The sequence below is a fragment of the Pseudophryne corroboree genome, chromosome 5 (genome assembly GCF_028390025.1).
Source record: "Pseudophryne corroboree isolate aPseCor3 chromosome 5, aPseCor3.hap2, whole genome shotgun sequence".
Taxonomy (NCBI): Eukaryota; Metazoa; Chordata; class Amphibia; order Anura; family Myobatrachidae; genus Pseudophryne; species Pseudophryne corroboree.
The window spans coordinates 747,744,811-747,764,322 of NC_086448.1; positions in this window are offsets into that span (position 1 = coordinate 747,744,811).

Consider the following 19,512-nt stretch of genomic DNA (forward strand, 5'->3'; position numbering starts at 1 on the left):
ACTGCATAACACAGTCACCCAAACCATGCTGGGAACATACCAGACAACAGAGCCTCTGGTTCTCCCAACTGAGCCAAATTGGCGACCTAAATATTCAAATCCCTGGCTACATCGAGAGAATTGGCAGCTAATGCCTAAGTAACCACCGGCATCAAAATAGACCGATTTCTGTGAAACCCAGAAACCACTCTTGGCCGAACTACTAACCCAGTTCTCAATTCCTCTCTATCCACATGAAAGATCAAACAAGGCTCTTGTGAGACAAAACCACCACTCCCGACACCCGCCTTGCGGATGTCAAAGCCAAGAGCATGACCACTTTCCAAGAGAGAAATTTTTGTAAAGAAATTATTAGGCCAAACTGCACTGAAATGGAGCCCAACTTTAGGCTTGTATCCACACCGGTTCGTAAAGTATGGACAAGAATGACCTAGCTGAAAACCTCCCATAGGAGCCTTCCTGGATACACACCAAACACATAGTTACTCCAACTACGGAGGTAAAGTTTAGCCGTTACTTCTTTCTTAGCCAGAAAAAATGAGGAAACGACGTCACTGGGAACATCCCTTTCGGCTTAGGATATGGCATTCAACCGCCACGACGTCAGACGCATCCGCAGTAAGTCTTGCAACACGCCCTGATCTTGTTGTAACAGATCCTCACGTATAGGAAGAGGGCAGGAATCTTCTATGAGTAAGTCATGAAAAACTGGATAGCAAACCTTCCTTGGCTAGACCGGATCCAAGAGGATCGCCTGAACCTCTGTTCATCTCACGTTTATCACCGTCAGAAAAAGTGAAAGCAGAGAGGCCACACAGACCGACTAAAAACACCCACGGTGACACGAGGGTGTCCACAGCTATAGCTTGAGCGTCCCTTGATCTGGAACAATATCCCTGAGGCATCTCGTTGAGGCGAGACGCCAACATATCCAATTGCGACATTCCTCCAAAACTTGTCACGTCTGTAAAAACTTCTCGATGATGACTGAACGTCTCCCGGATGGAGATCGCGTCAGCAGAGGAAATCAATTTCTCCGTCGTTCACCTCCGGAACGAAGTCTGCTAATATAGCGTTTACCAGACTTTCCACCCAACGGCAAAACTGTGCATCTTCTGCCATTGCCGCTTTCTTGATCCGCCATAGCGGTTTACTTACGCCACTGCTGACAAGTCGTCTAGCAGAACTAACACGGGCAGAACATGAAAAATATGTTTGTCGAAACTAACTCTTAATTCAAGAAAGTTTATAGCAGACAAGCTTTCCTACATGACCTTATCTCCTGGAAATGCGTCCCTTGCAAGTACTGCTCCCCGTCACAGAGATCTGTATGCACGGACACCAGGATCTACACCCGGAACCCGAACCTTCATCCCCCTAGAAGGAGAGAACCGAGCCGACACCACAGGAGCGATGTCCTGGCCGTTAGGATTATATTCAGGTGCAGGTGAGACCCGGACCACATTTCCAACCGGTCTCTGGAAAGTCACTCTGGCATTAGACCTGCTCACCGAAAAAGGCCTCTTAGGCCGCACCCAACCGGTTCAGTAACGGAACACATCGATGAAGTGTCACAGTAAAGCCGATCCAACTCTGAATCATCAGACACTCTTTTCACATGGAAAAACCCTGAACCTTAACCGGTCATTATCTACTCTGAAACCCACCTCCGACATCTGTGTCGTTGGAACCAACAGCCAAACCCTGTGTCGAAGAACAGTCAGAGAGAAACAACGATATGCACCTTTATACAGGGACAACCGGACAAAGTCCTGATCCTGACGCACCTCTGTATGGCGCAGCGTACTATCTTCCCTTCCAGGGCGGAACGGCAAGAACTATTAGAAAAAATAAGAATTTACTCACCGGTAATTCTATTTCTCGTAGTCCGTAGTGGATGCTGGGAACTCCGTAAGGACCATGGGGAATAGCGGCTCCGCAGGAGACTGGGCACAACTAAGAAAGATTTAGGACTACCTGGTGTGCACTGGCTCCTCCCTCTATGCCCCTCCTCCAGACCTCAGTTAGGAAACTGTGCCCGGAAGAGCTGACACAATAAGGAAAGGATTTGGAATCCCGGGTAAGACTCATACCAGCCACACCAATCACACCGTACAACTCGTGATACTATACCCAGTGAACAGTATGAATAACAACTGAGCCTCTCAAACAGATGGCTCCAAACAATAACCCTTTAGTTAGGCAATAACTATATACAAGTATTGCAGACAATTCGCACTTGGGATGGGCGCCCAGCATCCACTACGGACTACGAGAAATAGAATTACCGGTGAGTAAATTCTTATTTTCTCTGACGTCCTAGTGGATGCTGGGAACTCCGTAAGGACCATGGGGATTATACCAAAGCTCCCAAACGGGCGGGAGAGTGCGGATGACTCTGCAGCACCTAATGAGCAAACTCAAGGTCCTCCTCAGCCAGGGTATCAAACTTGTAGAATTTTGCAAATGTGTTTGAACCCGACCAAGTAGCAGCTCGGCAAAGTTGTAAAGCCGAGACCCCTCGGGCAGCCGCCCAAGAAGAGCCCACTTTCCTCGTGGAATGGGCTTTTACAGATTTAGGATGCGGCAGTCCAGCCGCAGAATGTGCAAGTCGAATCGTACTACAGATCCAGCGAGCAATAGACTGCTTTGAAGCAGGAGCACCCAGCTTGTTGGGCGCATACAGGATAAATAGCGAGTCAGTCTTCCTGACTCCAGCCGTCCTGGAAACATAGATTTTCAGGGCCCTGACTACGTCCAGCAACTTGGAATTCTCAAGTCCTTAGTAGCCGCAGGCACCACAATAGGTTGGATCAAATGAAAAGCTGATACCACCTTAGGAAGAAATTGGGGACGAGTCCTCAATTCCGCCCTATCCATATGGAAAATCAGATAAGGGCTTTTACATGACAAAGCCGCCAATTCTGACACACGCCTGGCCGAAGCCAAGGCCAACAGCATGACCACTTTCCACGTGAGATATTTTAGTTCCACGGTTTTAAGTGGCTCAAACCAATGTGACTTAAGGAAATCCAACACCACGTTGAGATCCCAAGGTGCCACTGGAGGCACAAAAGGGGGCTGAATATGCAGCACTCCTTTAACAAACGTCTGAACTTCAGGCAGTGAAGCCAGTTCTTTTTGGAAGAAAATCGACAGAGCCGAAATCTGGACCTTAATGGAACCTAATTTGAGGCCCATAGTCACCCCTGACTGTAGGAAGTGCAGAAATCGTCCCAGCTGAAATTCCTCCGTTGGGGCCCTTCTGGCCTCACACCACGCAACATATTTTCGCCATATGCGGTGATAATGGTTTGCGGTCACCTCCTTCCTAGCTTTAATCAGCGTAGGGATGACTTCCTCCGGAATGCCCTTTTCCTTCAGGATCCGGCGTTCAACCGCCATGCCGTCAAACGCAGTCGCTGTAAGTCTTGGAACAGACAGGGTCCCTGCTGCAGCAGGTCCTGTCTGAGCGGCAGAGGCCATGGTTCCTCTGATATCATTTCTTGAAGTTCTGGGTACCAAGCTCTTCTTGGCCAATCCGGAACAATGATTATAGTTCTTACTCTTCTCCTTCTTATTATCCTCAGTACCTTGGGTATGAGAGGAAAAGGAGGGAACACATAAACCGACTGGTACACCCACGGTGTCACTAAAGCGTCCACAGCTATCGCCTGAGGGTCCCTTGACCTGGCGCAATATCTTTTTAGCTTTTTGTTGAGGCGGGACGCCATCATGTCCACCTGTGGCCTTTCCCACCGGCGTACAACCATTTGGAAGACTTCTGGATGAAGTCCCCACTCTCCCGGGTGGAGGTCGTGTCTGCTGAGAAAGTCTGCTTCCCAGTTGTCCACTCCGGGAATGAACACTGCTGACAGTGCTAACACATGATTTTCCACCCATCGGAGAATCCTTGTGGCTTCTGCTATCGCCATCCTGCTTCTTGTGCCGCCCTGTCGGTTTACATGGGCGACCGCCGTGATGTTGTCTGACTGGATCAGCACCGGCTGGTGTTGAAGCAGGGGTCTTGCCTGACTTAGGGCATTGTAAATGGCCCTTAGTTCCAGAATATTTATGTGTAGGGAAGTCTCCTGACTCGACCATTGTCCCTGGAAGTTTCTTCCCTGTGTGACTGCCCCCCAACCTCGAAGGCTGGCATCCGTGGTCACCAGGATCCAGTCCTGCATGCCGAATCTGCGGCCCTCTAGAAGATGAGCACTCTGCAGCCACCACAGCAGCGACACCCTGGCCCTTGGAGACAGGGTTATCAGCCGATGCATCTAAAGATGCGATCCGGACCACTTGTCCAACAGATCCCACTGAAAGATCCTTGCATGGAACCTTCTGAATGGAATTGCTTCGTAAGAAGCCACCATCTTTCCCAGGACTCGCGTGCAGTGGTGCACCGACACCTGTTTTGGTTTTAGGAGGTCTCTGACTAGAGATGACAACTCCTTGACCTTCTCCTCCGGGAGAAACACTTTTTTCTGTTCTGTGTCCAGAACCATCCCCAGAAACAGTAGACGCGTTGTAGGAACCAGCTGCGACTTTGGAATATTCAGGATCCAGCCGTGCTGTTGTAGCACTTCCCGAGCTAGTGCTACTCCGATCAACAACTGTTCCCTGGACCTCGCCTTTATAAGGAGATCGTCCAAGTACGGGATAATTAAAACTCCCTTTTTCCGAAGGAGTATCATCATTTTGGCCATTACCTTGGTAAATACCCTCGGTGCCGTGGACAGACCAAACGGCAACGTCTGGAATTGGTAATGACAGTCCTGTACCACAAATCTGAGGTACTCCTGGTGAGGAGGGTAAATGGGGACATGCAGGTAAGCATCCTTGATGTCCAGTGATACCATGTAATCCCCCTCGTCCAGGCTTGCAATCACCGCCCTGAGCGATTCCATCTTGAACTTGAACCTTCTTATATAAGTGTTCAAGGATTTTAAATTTAAAATGGTTCTCACCGAACCATACGAGTTTTGGTACCACAAACAGTGTGGAATAGTAACCCCGTCCTTGTTGAAGGAGGGGTACCTTGATTATCACCTGCTGAGAATACAGCTTGTGAATCGCCTCCAGCACTGCCTCCCTGTCCGGGGGAGCTGTCGGCAAGGCAGATTTGAGGAAACGGCGAGGGGGAGACGTCTCCAATTCCAGCTTGTACCCCTGAGATACTACTTGTAGAATCCAGGGATCCACCCGTGAGCGAGCCCACTGGTCGCTGAAGTTCTTGAGAGGGGCCCCCACCATACCTGGCTCCGCCTGTGGAGCCCCAGCGTCATGTGGTGGACTTAGAGGAAGCGGGGGAGGACTTTTGTTCCTCGGAACTGGCTGTATGTTGCAGCTTTTTCCCTCTACCTCTGCCTCTGGGCAGAAAGGACGCGCCTCTAACCCGTTTGCCTTTCTGGGGCCTAAAGGACTGTACCTGATAATACGGTGCTTTCTTTGGCTGTGAGGGAACATGGGGTAAAAATGCTGACTTCCCAGCTGTCGCTGTGGAAACGAGGTCCGAGAGACCATCCCCAAACAACTCCTCACCCTTGTAAGGCAAAACTTCCATGTGCCTTTTAGAATCTGTATCTCCTGTCCACTGCCGAGTCCACAATCCTCTCCTGGCAGAAATGGACATTGTGTTTATTTTAGATGCCAGCCGGCAAATATCCCTCTGTGCATCTCTCATGTATAAGACAGCGTCTTTAATATGCTCTACGGTTAGCAATATAGTGTCCCTGTCTAGGGTATCAATGTTTTCCGACAGGGAATCTGACCACGCAGCTGCAGCACTGCACATCCATGCTGAAGCAATAGCCGGTCTCAGTATAATTCCTGAGTGTGTATATACAGACTTCAGGATAGCCTCCTGCTTTCTATCCGCAGGCTCCTTTAGGGCGGCCGTGTCCGGAGACGGTAGTGCCACCTTTTTTGACAGACGTGTGAGCGCTTTATCCACCCTGGGGGATGTCTCCCAACGTGACCTGTCCTCTGGCGGGAAAGGGTATGCCATTAGTAACTTTTTAGAAATTACCAGTTTCTTATCGGGGGAAGCCCACGCTTCTTCACACACTTCATTTAATTCATCAGATGGGGGAAAAACCACTGGTACAGATGTAGCCACCTTTATCTTGAGTGGCCGCGGCGGTTGGCCCGTTCGACCATACGCAGCGTACTGTGGCGTAGCGAGGCGCGCCTAGCCACAGAGAGGCTATCTAATCGCACGGAGACAGACATTTGACGTTTGGCGTTACCTTTACGTGTAATACCTGCGATCAGCCACCAGATGTCGCTTTTTACAATCACCACTGCGCATGCGTGTGGTCTCCCGTAAAATACAATACTGACATACATAATAAGGACTACTTTACTAAGGCGTCTCATTACGCTGCATACAGCAAATACTGTACTCATTACGCTGCATTATTTAATACAGTACTGTACAGTATATACAGTACGACACCGACGCAAATACAGTAGTACAGCATACAGTATATGATCATCTACAATACTTTATGAATACTGTATGTGAGCGTCCGAGTCCCGCAGACAAAACACTACTGTAAAACCAGTAGTGTACACTGTTGCAAATGGATGTGTGTTACAAGTTCACTATTGCCTCTCAAGATTAGGAATTTTCTACAGTATGTTATCGTCTTAATCCCGTAGCCATTACAGCATAATCAAAACCAACGGATTTATACATTTGTCTGCGGCGAAGTGGTGAAGTGTTTCGCTTCCTATACTCAGAGTCCAGGGTTCGATTCCTTAAGTACTAATGCATGTTACTGTAGTTTTTTTCAGACACTTTATTATTTTTTTTATTCACCCCCACCTCGTGGCAGGCAGCAGTTGGGTATGGAATGAGAAATGGCATAAGCTGTGCAGGCTACGGGGCGATGCTGAAGGAGCGTCACAATCCCCTAGCCAAAATACACAGAGATACTGTAAGCGTATACTGTAAGATACTGTAAGCGTGAGATACTGTATTGAGCTAGGGGATTGTGACGCTCCTTCAGCATTGCCCCCTGAACTGTGAAATGTACAGTATGCCATATTGTATCTCACTCCATATCCGAGCGCTGCCACGTGCTGGGAGTTCACGGTCGGCGGCCATGTTGTCAGGTTGCTAAGCGATCCAGCTCGGTATACCGTAATGTGCATAGACCTCGCTTATCCCAATGTAATTGAGCTAGGGGATTGTGACGCTCCTTCAGCATCGCCCCGTAGCCTGCACAGCTTATGCCATTTCTCATTCCATACCCAACTGCTGCCTGCCACGAGGTGGGGGTTCAGGAGGTGGGGGTTCATGGGTAGTGGTCGTTTTGACAGTGTGCTATGCGATTGAGTCCGGTGTACCGTAATACTGTATGCAATCCTACAGTAGCTTATCCCTCCCCTGTGTATTTTGGCTAGGGGATTGTGACGCTCCTTCAGCATTGCCCCCTGAACTGTGAAATGTATGCCATATTGTATCTCACTACATATCCGAGCGCTGCCACGTGCTGGGAGTTCACGGTCGGCGGCCATTTTGTCAGGTTGCTAAGCGATCCAGCTCGGTATACCGTAATGTGCATAGACCTCGCTTATCCCAATGTAATTGAGCTAGGGGATTGTGACGCTCCTTCAGCATTGCCCCCTGAACTGTGAAATGTATGCCATACTGTATCTCACTACATATCCGAGCGCTGCCACGTGCTGGGGGTTCACGGTCGGTGGCCATTTTTAGTGTGCATAGAACTCGCTTATCCACATAGGCCCCTGTGTTTTTAACTACTATATTGAGATGCACATTTCTAGGCCTACAGTATTTAATATACAGTAAGCAGCATTGTTGTTAGGCAATAATTGAAGAATTTACATACAGTACTGACATGTACTGTATGTAATGCTTGTACATCATGTCAGTCGACCCTTATGCTGTACACTACTGTAAGTCTCACAGGGCCCATGCACTTCCAAGGAGGGTTATTTACTGTACTGTATCTGTTTCATACAGGAAACTAATTGCAGTCCATAACACTAATATTAAGCCCACTCCATTATCCACTCCTCCCCTGTGTATTAAACACCCCCTACCACCCTGGAAGTCATGTACCAGGGCCCCTTCATTCAGCACAATGCCCCCTTCTACAGTTTAGTGTTCTCCTTCCTGCCCCATCTGTGCAGTAAAGGAATAATTAGCAGAAATTATTTCTCCAGGTCCTACTGTACATACTGAGCGAAAGATAGAACCCCCCCTATCCCCCGCGGAGCATCAAAGCTGCCGCTGATAGCTCCCCCCACCCCTTCCGCTGGTGAGTGGGTAGGGGCCCCAGTGCATTGCTGTGTCCAGGGGCCCACACTGCTGTTAAGATGGCTCTAGTAATTGAGCTAGGGGATTGTGACGCTCCTTCAGCATTGCCCCTGGACTGTACCATACTGTATCTCACTCCATATCCAAGCGCTGCCACGTGCTGGGAGTTCACGGTCGGTGGCCATTTTGTCAGGTTGCTAAGCGATCCAGCTCGGTATAACGTAATGTACATAGACCTTGCTTATCCCGGTGTACTACAGGTATGTGCAGTAGTACTGAATGATTGCTATCACTTGTGGTGAAACACCTATCTTATCAAATACAGTAACTACTGTACAGTATAGTTGTTCGCACAGGTGATGGTAATCATACTGTATATTTAAACTGAAGTCCGTAACAGAGCATTCTGTCCCTCCTGCAGAGGTTCTTGTTGGGAGGCACAGGGAAAAAAGGCAAATACTGTACAGTACTGTATTTGCACTTTACTGTTGTGCACTTTATTTGAAAATGTACAGTTGTTTGCTATTTTTAGCATGCTGTGCTTTACATGTTTTCTTATTGTGGTTTTTATATTTTTAGACAAAAGACAAAGAATGCAGACTACCAGATTTTACGGGAGTGCCAAAACCCACCCATCAGTGGCACAGAAACTTGCTGCAGTAGTCCCACAAAAGAAGAAGAAAACTGCCAAGGCGGCTCAGAAAGAAAATGTGGTGAAACCACGAAAAAATGCCAAGGCAAAGAATAATACGTTGGAGCTGATATGTGGTGTGGCAAATGATGTAATTGTTCCATCTCCTGCAGATCACAGTGTTCAGCCAATGAATCTGGAAATACCGGTGCTAGAGGACGTGACAAACACGCTGCATCAGGAAGCTTCTTTTTTGGACCATGTAGCCACCCCTGGACAAGAAGACATGACACATTCACCACGAAGAAGGTTGCATTTCACAGATGTGAACACCAAAGTGCAGGACTGCCAGTGTACCTGTCCTGTTTTACTAAAGGAGCTACTCAGTAAGGTGACCAATATGGAGTCAGAAGTTGGTGGACAGGTCAATCAGCTGCAGACCGATGTGGCTGGCCTTAAAGAAGGCATAAAGGAACAGATGGTAGAAGCCATGAAGAAAGTCATTGAACAAACGAGGGAAGAATGGCAAGTTGGAGTTTGCCGCACCATCATTGCAACACACCACCAAGCGGTTCAAGTCAGCGGCCTGGACGACCGAGGCCTGGAGGACCGCAGAGGAGGCCTGGAGGACCGCAGCGGACTGGACGAAGTCAGCGGCATGGACGACCACAGAGGCCCTAGGCTACGGAGCAAGTAATAGTCCAGATTGTACAGACTATGGGGCAATGCTGAAGGAGCGTCACAATCCCCTAGCTAAAATACACAGTATGCATATTATGGTACACCGGACTCGATGACATACTGTAGCACACTGGCAAAATGGCCGCCGCCCCTGAACCCTTGTGCAGGTTATGGGGCAATGCTGAAGGAGCGTCACAATCCCCTAGCCAAAATACACAGGGGAGGGATAAGCTACTGTAGGATTGCATACAGTATTACGGTACACCGGACTCAATCGCATAGCACACTGTCAAAACGACCACTTTGTGCAGGGTACGGGGCAATGCTGAAGGAGCGTCACAATCCCCTAGCTACAATACACAGGGGTGATAGAGATAATCGAGTGGCTGGAGGGGGGTCCCCTTGATTTAAGGGGCCCCCACTCCTCCAGGGTACTCCGGCCAGGTGTGACTAGTTGGGTATTTAATTCCATGGCCGCAGGGACCGGTATAAAAGTCTCCCCCGGCTGTGCATTATCTGTCCAGCTAGTGGAGCCCAGTGCTGATTCAAAAAATATGGGGAACCCCTACGCTTTTTTTGTCCCCCTTATTTTTTGCACCAGGACCAGGCGCAGAGCCCGGTGCTGGTTCTAAAAAGATGGGGGATCCCGTGTCCATTTTTTCCGTATTCCTGCCGGAATTCGACTGCAATTGCATATACAGTACTGTACCCCTTAATGTCACTGCTTACAGTATACAGTATTTAGACATGAGCTTGTGTACAGTATCTGTCATGAGGTGCTTTTTTCACTGACACTATAACTTTTTTCTATTGTGATATACTGTACAGAGGCGGCAAACTAGCGAAACGGGAATAATCAGCTTCTGCAGAATAAAATGAGATGCTACAGTACATGCCTATATTCTGTGAGTGACTGCGGCTCTATGAAATTAAATCAGAAAATTTAAATATGAAATGCATTACTAATGTGTGGCATTACTGTACTGTATGTGTACTGTATAAGGTGTACTACAATATTTTCTGGTGTAACATAAGGAAAGGGCACTACTGCATGGTCTAATGCAGTGGTTCTCAAACTTGGTCCTCAGGACCCCACACAGTGCATGTTTTGCAGGTAAACCAGCAAGTGCACAGATGTATTCATTACTAACTGACACATTTTAGAAGGTCCATACAGTAGGTGGAGCTAATTTTTTCACTTGTGATTCTGTGAGACCTGCAAAACCTGCACTGTGTGGGGTCCTGAGGACTGAGTTTGAGAACCTGTGGTCTAATGTAAATAAAGATGAATGTGGTGGGGTGTAATGTGAATAAGGGGCATTACTGTTAGGAGTAATGTGGTACTATGATATGATGTCATGAGAATAAGAGACACCACTGCATGATATAATGTGAATAAAGTTGCAGTACTGTGTTGTGTCATTTCTTCTTCGGGTATTATTGTGTTACCATGCCCCTTCCCAGCAAGAACATACTGTACACTGTTTTGGGCTGGCACTAAATGTGCACATTGTTCTTATTTAGATTATAGGGGGTAGGAGCGCCAAAATGGGTGATGGTGCTGGGAAAGGGGTGCAGGGTTAGAGGCGGAACTACGTAGCATCTGTGCAAGAGGGCATCAGCCAAAATCTAGCCTAGGGCATCATGTTGGTCAGGTTTGGCTCTGATAATACTGTATACTGTACTCTTACTGTACTTTGCATTCAATACAGATACTGTTTGCACACAGGTTTTACATGAATCATTGGCAATGCTGCAGGAGTGTCTCATTAGGCAATCTAAAATATACCACGACTATGGGTGGGGATACAGTAGGGAAGTTCTGTCACCATAAGCTGTCTGCTGTGTATAGCATATTTCCATCTGAGATGCATTTGTGTGTTTGTAATAAGAAAAAAACATTTTACTGTACATTTAGTGGATACAGTATTTCTCCCCCATAATGACGTATCATACTGTACAGGTACCCTCATGTACTGTACCGTACCATACTGTAAAATTGAATATTTATTGGAAAAACATCAATATTAATGTAAAAATAAAGTATTACAACATCCGATTCCATGTACTGCACTGATCAAAATGTACAGTACTCTTATTCAGGACTTATAAAACTGAAAATAACTGTTCATACAGTACACATCAATAACATTACTACTGTATAATATTCTACATTAGTTTATGCAATAATCAGACAAAGGCAATTTTATCATTTTTTTTAATAATGCACCAATTTAAAATTTTAAACAGAAAATACAGAACTACATATTTGTGGCTTGACCATTTCTTTCAACTACAACAGGTAATACTTTATACAGGTGATTTATATAATTATTACAATGTTCAGGTGTGAGTACTTCTAGCCAAAATTTCTTTATCCCATCCACCAGTTGCTGTTTTGTTGTTGGCTTTGCAACACTCCTAACGTACCTCTTCAATTGAGCCCACACTAATTCGATTGGGTTCATGTCTGGTGATCTAATTAAAAAAAAAAAAAAAGCGTATAGAAAAAATTAATTACATTACAGTAAATAGAGAAAATTAAACATACAATATTGTACTGTTTATTAAACAAAAAATTTTTTTACAGTACTAGAGTGCTATCCAAAATTTTACTTGTACACTGTTGAAAGAATACTCACTCTGGTGGTGTGCGTTCCCAATTCATACCTTTCTCTTCCATAAATTTGGCTGAGGCGGAGTGTTTAGGATCATTGTCTTGGAATATCCTATGGTGAGTTGGGTAATATTTATTCACAAATGGCACCATACATTTCTCTACTATTGTTTCTTGGAAATATTTCTTATCCATGATTCCTACAGAAATCAAAAAATGTTGTTCATTAATAAGCAACTCCTTTTATTGTGCAGTTACACGTACTCTACAGTACAACATGTATTTTTACAGAACACAGGCACAGAATAAAGTATAGTACTGTACTGTACCTTCGAAAAATAATAGGGGACCAGCTCCTAATCGTGATATGCCTCCCCATACATGGATTTTCAATGGATGCTTTGGGCGTGGTTTTAAAGAGATATGGTTACGTTTCCTGAATGACATTCTGGAGAACCGCTCAAGGGCAACAGACGATTCATCTGTGAAAATGACATCATCAAATGTTTCACCACTCTCAATCCATCGCCGTGCCTGTTCCACTCTCTTTTCTTTATTCACATCTCTTATCATTGGAGATATCCTGTGAAGAGCCAAAAATAATGAAATCAGATACAGTTATGAAATTACAGATTTACAGATTACTGTATATACAGTAGACTGTATGTGCAGTATACTGTATTATATACCTACTGTATACATTAAACTGTACATACAGTACATTAAGTTACATACAGAGTAATATATATATATATACATACTGTACATACACACAAACACACACACACAGTATACAGTATGTAATCATCACAATAAGCCGGCAATGCTTCATTGCTGTCTCTGAGTGCCTATACAGTAGGTATCTCTTTTGGGATAGAATACTGTATATACAGTATATACACACACACATACTGTATATAGTATAAAGTACACACTCTGTATAATGATTTATGGCATTATTATATCACGTATCAAGGGATTATTAACAGTGCATTTACTGTATGGTTTATACTGCTTTCAGTATTTTACCTTGTTGCGCCAAAGGTCCATCCCATTTTCCGTCGCATCCTTCTGATGCTGGTGGCCGATATGTCCAGGTCATACTTGGAATGGAGAATTCGTTTTATTTGCAGAGCAGTACGCTCATCATCCTCACGAGTTAGTTCCTCCACAATTTGTTGCACTCTCCTACAGTACAATACAGTATGAAAAATATGAATTCATGAACAGCACAATCACAGTTACAATTGATGAAGTTTTTATTTTATTTCAAAAAAATTGTTTATGGTATAAAGCAAGTCATTTAAACATTACAGTAGTGTACAGTACGTACCATGTGCATTTTGTAGGAAATACAAATCTGGGCGTTGTTCTCTCGAATGCATGATAGCGCACCGTTTCTAAAGTGACTATAATGCCACTTTCCTTGAGCCATGCATGGATCTCTTTGATGGTTTTATTTTCTTTTTTCATGTTGGCGATTATCTTGCTCATCGTTTTGTTGATAGTTACTGGCATGTTGTCCAACTATAATTCCTGTATGGAGAGAAAACATTTGTGAATACTGTAGTCTAAAATTTACACATCTGAAAATGCATAAGAGTTTTATGATAGAAGTTAATACTGTACATGTTTACTATCCAGTACCTGATGTTCAAATTTAAGTATTGTATACTGTACAGTACTGAAAATACAACTTCAGTGTTATGGACTGCAATTAGTTTCCTGTATGAAACAGATACAGTACAGTAAATAACCCTCCTTGGAAGTGCATGGGCCCTGTGAGACTTACAGTAGTGTACAGCATAAGGGTCGACTGACATGATGTACAAGCATTACATACAGTACATGTCAGTACTGTATGTAAATTCTTCAATTATTGCCTAACAACAATGCTGCTTACTGTATATTAAATACTGTAGGCCTAGAAATGTGCATCTCAATATAGTAGTTAAAAACACAGGGGCCTATGTGGATAAGCGAGTTCTATGCACACTAAAAATGGCCACCGACCGTGAACCCCCAGCACGTGGCAGCGCTCGGATATGTAGTGAGATACAGTATGGCATACATTTCACACTCCAGGGGGCAATGCTGAAGGAGCGTCACAATCCCCTAGCTCAATTACTGTACATTGGGATAAGCGAGGTCTACTGTATGCACATTACGGTATACCGAGCTGGATCGCTTAGCAACCTGACAACATGGCCGCCGACCGTGAACTCCCAGCACGTGGCAGCGCTCGGATATGTAGTGAGATACAGTATGGCATACATTTCACACTCCAGGGGGCAATGCTGAAGGAGCGTCACAATCCCCTAGCTCAATTACTGTACATTGGGATAAGCGAGGTCTATGCACATTACGGTATACCGAGCTGGATCGCTTAGCAACCTGACAAAATGGCCGCCGCCCGTGAACTCCCAGCACGTGGCAGCGCTCGGATATGTAGTGAGATACAGTATGGCATACATTTCACAGTTCAGGGGGCAATGCTGAAGGAGCGTCACAATCCCCTAGCTCAATTACATTGGGATAAGCGAGGTCTATGCACATTACGGTATACCGAGCTGGATCGCTTAGCAACCTGACAAAATGGCCGCCGACCGTGAACTCCCAGCACGTGGCAGCGCTCAAATATGGAGTGAGAGATGGTATACATTTTAAAATACACCGGGATAAGTTGTACAGGCCATGGAGCAATGTACAGGGACATTCATCATTTACGTATATAAATAATTGTAAACCGTAAATGAAAGAATTACCGGTCAAATACTGTATGACGAAACTGTGTCAATGAGCTGGAACAGTATGGCCTGTGAAGAAGTTTTCGAAGGCAGAAACGGAGAGCAAATTATCAGGAGATTTCTGAAAGGTTGTTAGGCAATAATTGAAGAATTTACATACAGTACTGACATGTACTGTATGTAATGCTTGTACATCATGTCAGTCGACCCTTATGCTGTACACTACTGTAAGTCTCACAGGGCCCATGCACTTCCAAGGAGGGTTATTTACTGTACTGTATCTGTTTCATACAGGAAACTAATTGCAGTCCATAACACTAATATTAAGCCCACTCCATTATCCACTCCTCCCCTGTGTATTAAACACCCCCTACCACCCTGGAAGTCATGTACCAGGGCCCCTTCATTCAGCACAATGCCCCCTTCTACAGTTTAGTGTTCTCCTTCCTGCCCCATCTGTGCAGTAAAGGAATAATTAGCAGAAATTATTTCTCCAGGTCCTACTGTACATACTGAGCGAAAGATAGAACCCCCCCTATCCCCCGCGGAGCATCAAAGCTGCCGCTGATAGCTCCCCCCACCCCTTCCGCTGGTGAGTGGGTAGGGGCCCCAGTGCATTGCTGTGTCCAGGGGCCCACACTGCTGTTAAGATGGCTCTAGTAATTGAGCTAGGGGATTGTGACGCTCCTTCAGCATTGCCCCTGGACTGTACCATACTGTATCTCACTCCATATCCAAGCGCTGCCACGTGCTGGGAGTTCACGGTCGGTGGCCATTTTGTCAGGTTGCTAAGCGATCCAGCTCGGTATAACGTAATGTACATAGACCTTGCTTATCCCGGTGTACTACAGGTATGTGCAGTAGTACTGAATGATTGCTATCACTTGTGGTGAAACACCTATCTTATCAAATACAGTAACTACTGTACAGTATAGTTGTTCGCACAGGTGATGGTAATCATACTGTATATTTAAACTGAAGTCCGTAACAGAGCATTCTGTCCCTCCTGCAGAGGTTCTTGTTGGGAGGCACAGGGAAAAAAGGCAAATACTGTACAGTACTGTATTTGCACTTTACTGTTGTGCACTTTATTTGAAAATGTACAGTTGTTTGCTATTTTTAGCATGCTGTGCTTTACATGTTTTCTTATTGTGGTTTTTATATTTTTAGACAAAAGACAAAGAATGCAGACTACCAGATTTTACGGGAGTGCCAAAACCCACCCATCAGTGGCACAGAAACTTGCTGCAGTAGTCCCACAAAAGAAGAAGAAAACTGCCAAGGCGGCTCAGAAAGAAAATGTGGTGAAACCACGAAAAAATGCCAAGGCAAAGAATAATACGTTGGAGATGATATGTGGTGTGGCAAATGATGTAATTGTTCCATCTCCTGCAGATCACAGTGTTCAGCCAATGAATCTGGAAATACCGGTGCTAGAGGACGTGACAAACACGCTGCATCAGGAAGCTTCTTTTTTGGACCATGTAGCCACCCCTGGACAAGAAGACATGACACATTCACCACGAAGAAAGTTGCATTTCACAGATGTGAACACCAAAGTGCAGGACTGCCAGTGTACCTGTCCTGTTTTACTAAAGGAGCTACTCAGTAAGGTGACCAATATGGAGTCAGAAGTTGGTGGACAGGTCAATCAGCTGCAGACCGATGTGGCTGGCCTTAAAGAAGGCATAAAGGAACAGATGGTAGAAGCCATGAAGAAAGTCATTGAACAAACGAGGGAAGAATGGCAAGTTGGAGTTTGCCGCACCATCATTGCAACACACCACCAAGCGGTTCAAGTCAGCGGCCTGGACGACCGAGGCCTGGAGGACCGCAGAGGAGGCCTGGACGACCGCAGAGGAGGCCTGGACGACGTCAGCGGCATGGAGGACCGCAGAGGAGGCCTGGAGGACCGCAGAGGAGGCCTGGAGGACCGCAGAGGAGGCCTGGAGGACCGCAGAGGAGGCCTGGAGGACCGCAGAGGAGGCCTGGAGGACCGCAGAGGCCTGGACCACAGCAGCGGACTGGACGAAGTCAGCGACTTGGACGACCGCAGAGGAGGCCTGGAGGACCGCAGAAGAGACCTGGAGGACCGCAGAAGAGACCAGGAGGACCGCAGAAGAGACCTGGAGGACCGCAGAGGAGGCCTGGAGGACCGCAGAGGAGGCCTGGAGGACCGCAGAGGGCTGGACGACCGCAGAGGAGGCCTGGAGGACCGCAGAAGAGACCTGGACGACCGCAGCGGACTGGACGAAGTCAGCGGCATGGAGGACCGCAGAGGAGGCCTGGACGACCGCAGCGGACTGGACGAAGTCAGCGGCATGGAGGACCGCAGAGGAGGCCTGGAGGACCGCAGCGGACTGGACGAAGTCAGCGGCATGGAGGACCGCAGAGGAGGCCTGGAGGACCGCAGAAGAGACCTGGAGGACCGCAGAGGCCTGGACCACAGCAGCGGACTGGACGAAGTCAGCGACTTGGGCGAACGCAGAGGAGGCCTGGAGGACCGCAGAAGAGACCTGGAGGACCGCAGAGGAAACATGGAGGACCGCAGAGGAGGCCTGGAGGACCGCAGAGGAGGCCTGGAGGACCGCAGAGGAGGCCTGGAGGACCGCAGAGGAGGCCTGGAGGACCGCAGAAGAGACCTGGAGGACCGCAGAAGAGACCTGGAGGACCGCAGAGGAGGCCTGGAGGACCGCAGAGGAGGCCTGGAGGACCGCAGAGGAGGCCTGGAGGACCGCAGAGGAGGCCTGGAGGACCGCAGAGGAGGCCTGGAGGACCGCAGAAGAGACCTGGAGGACCGCAGAAGAGACCTGGAGGACCGCAGAGGAGGCCTGGAGGACCGCAGAGGAGGCCTGGAGGACCGCAGAGGAGGCCTGGAGGACCGCAGAGGAGGCCTGGAGGACCGCAGAGGAGGCCTGGAGGACCGCAGAGGCCTGGACCACAGCAGCGGACTGGACGAAGTCAGCGACTTGGACGACCGCAGAGGAGGCCTGGAGGACCGCAGAAGAGACCTGGAGGACCGCAGAAGAGACCTGGAGGACCGCAGAGGAGGCCTGGAGGACCGCAGAGGAGGCCTGGAGGACCGCAGAGGAGGCCTGGAGGACCGCAGAGGCCTGGACCACAGCAGCGGACTGGACGAAGTCAGCGACTTGGACGACCGCAGAGGAGGCCTGGAGGACCGCAGAAGAGACCTGGAGGACCGCAGAAGAGACCTGGAGGACCGCAGAGGAGGCCTGGAGGACCGCAGAGGAGGCCTGGAGGACCGCAGAGGGCTGGACGACCGCAGAGGCCTGGATTCAAGTGTGCTGTTGCCAGGAACACCAATGATGACCAGCACACCTGCTCACAGGCCACTTCGCAATACATTCGGAGGCTCTCTGAACAATATTGCCCTGGCTGTCATCTCAACTTCCCTGGACGACCATCTGTACAGAGCTTCAAATGGACATATTCAGAAATATGCATATTCTCTGTTCCAGCACCATGTACGGTACGACAAATACTTGACGTGGGCCAATCGTGTGAACTTTGATGGTTCCAAGGGCAAACTTCCGCTGCCCAAAAATCTGGTACATGACATCATGGCTAGGTGTGAACGCCGCGTGAGGATTGGTGATCCAGAAAAGAGGAAGATAAGGGATACCATAAACTCTGTGCTGAGAACGAAGAGGAAAATGACTTGGAAGCTCGACTATGATGAAACCAGATCATTACCTAACTCCTAGCTTCTGCACATCAGCTTCACACAGCTGAAGTTAAAAAATTGTGTCAATGTACCTGTATTACCTGTACATTTTCTGGGGCTGCATGCACTGTGCTGAATCCACTTGGAGCAGCTCGGTTACTCAAAGGGGAGTGCATGAACTTGGCTCACCACATTCCTGGTAATGTAAGGGCCTGTTACAAGTTGCCCCTTTTATTCCTGTTGATTTTTTCGGCGCTGCTGTATCTATCCAGTAGCAGCCGAGTCCATTGTGCTGTGTCCATCTGGGGCCTTGGGCTGCGTTTCCATCCAGGGGCTGCTGTTGTCAGTCCTCTATTCTGGTGTCCGTATGCGACAGTGTTAAAAAGCAAAAGACAAAAACGAAAAATAATTCCAAAAAGCAAAACCTAAAAATAAAGTACAAAAACCATTACCCCGCACCACCACCACAAAAAAATAAATTATAAAAATGTTAAAGTTGATATTGTTACTGTATTTGTGCTGTTACCTTTTGATTAAAGTACCGTACAGTATGTGTGATGTTGGCTTTATTACAATACAGTACAGTATGTGTGATGTTACATGTTCCAAATGACTTTGTCCGTAAATAAAGTGTTTCTTAAAATAAACATGACGTGGTTTCCAATGTTTGTATTCCCAACTTCCTGTACTGTATAAATTAGTACTACTGTATGATGGGAATTCAATTAAGAGTGGTATACTGTATGTAAAACAACTTGGTTAGGCATCTTGCATTTCATATTTTAATAAAAACCACAGGAAACTTCTATTTTTAAAAGTTTATTGAAGAAAAAAAAGGTGTACTCGGACGCTCATGTA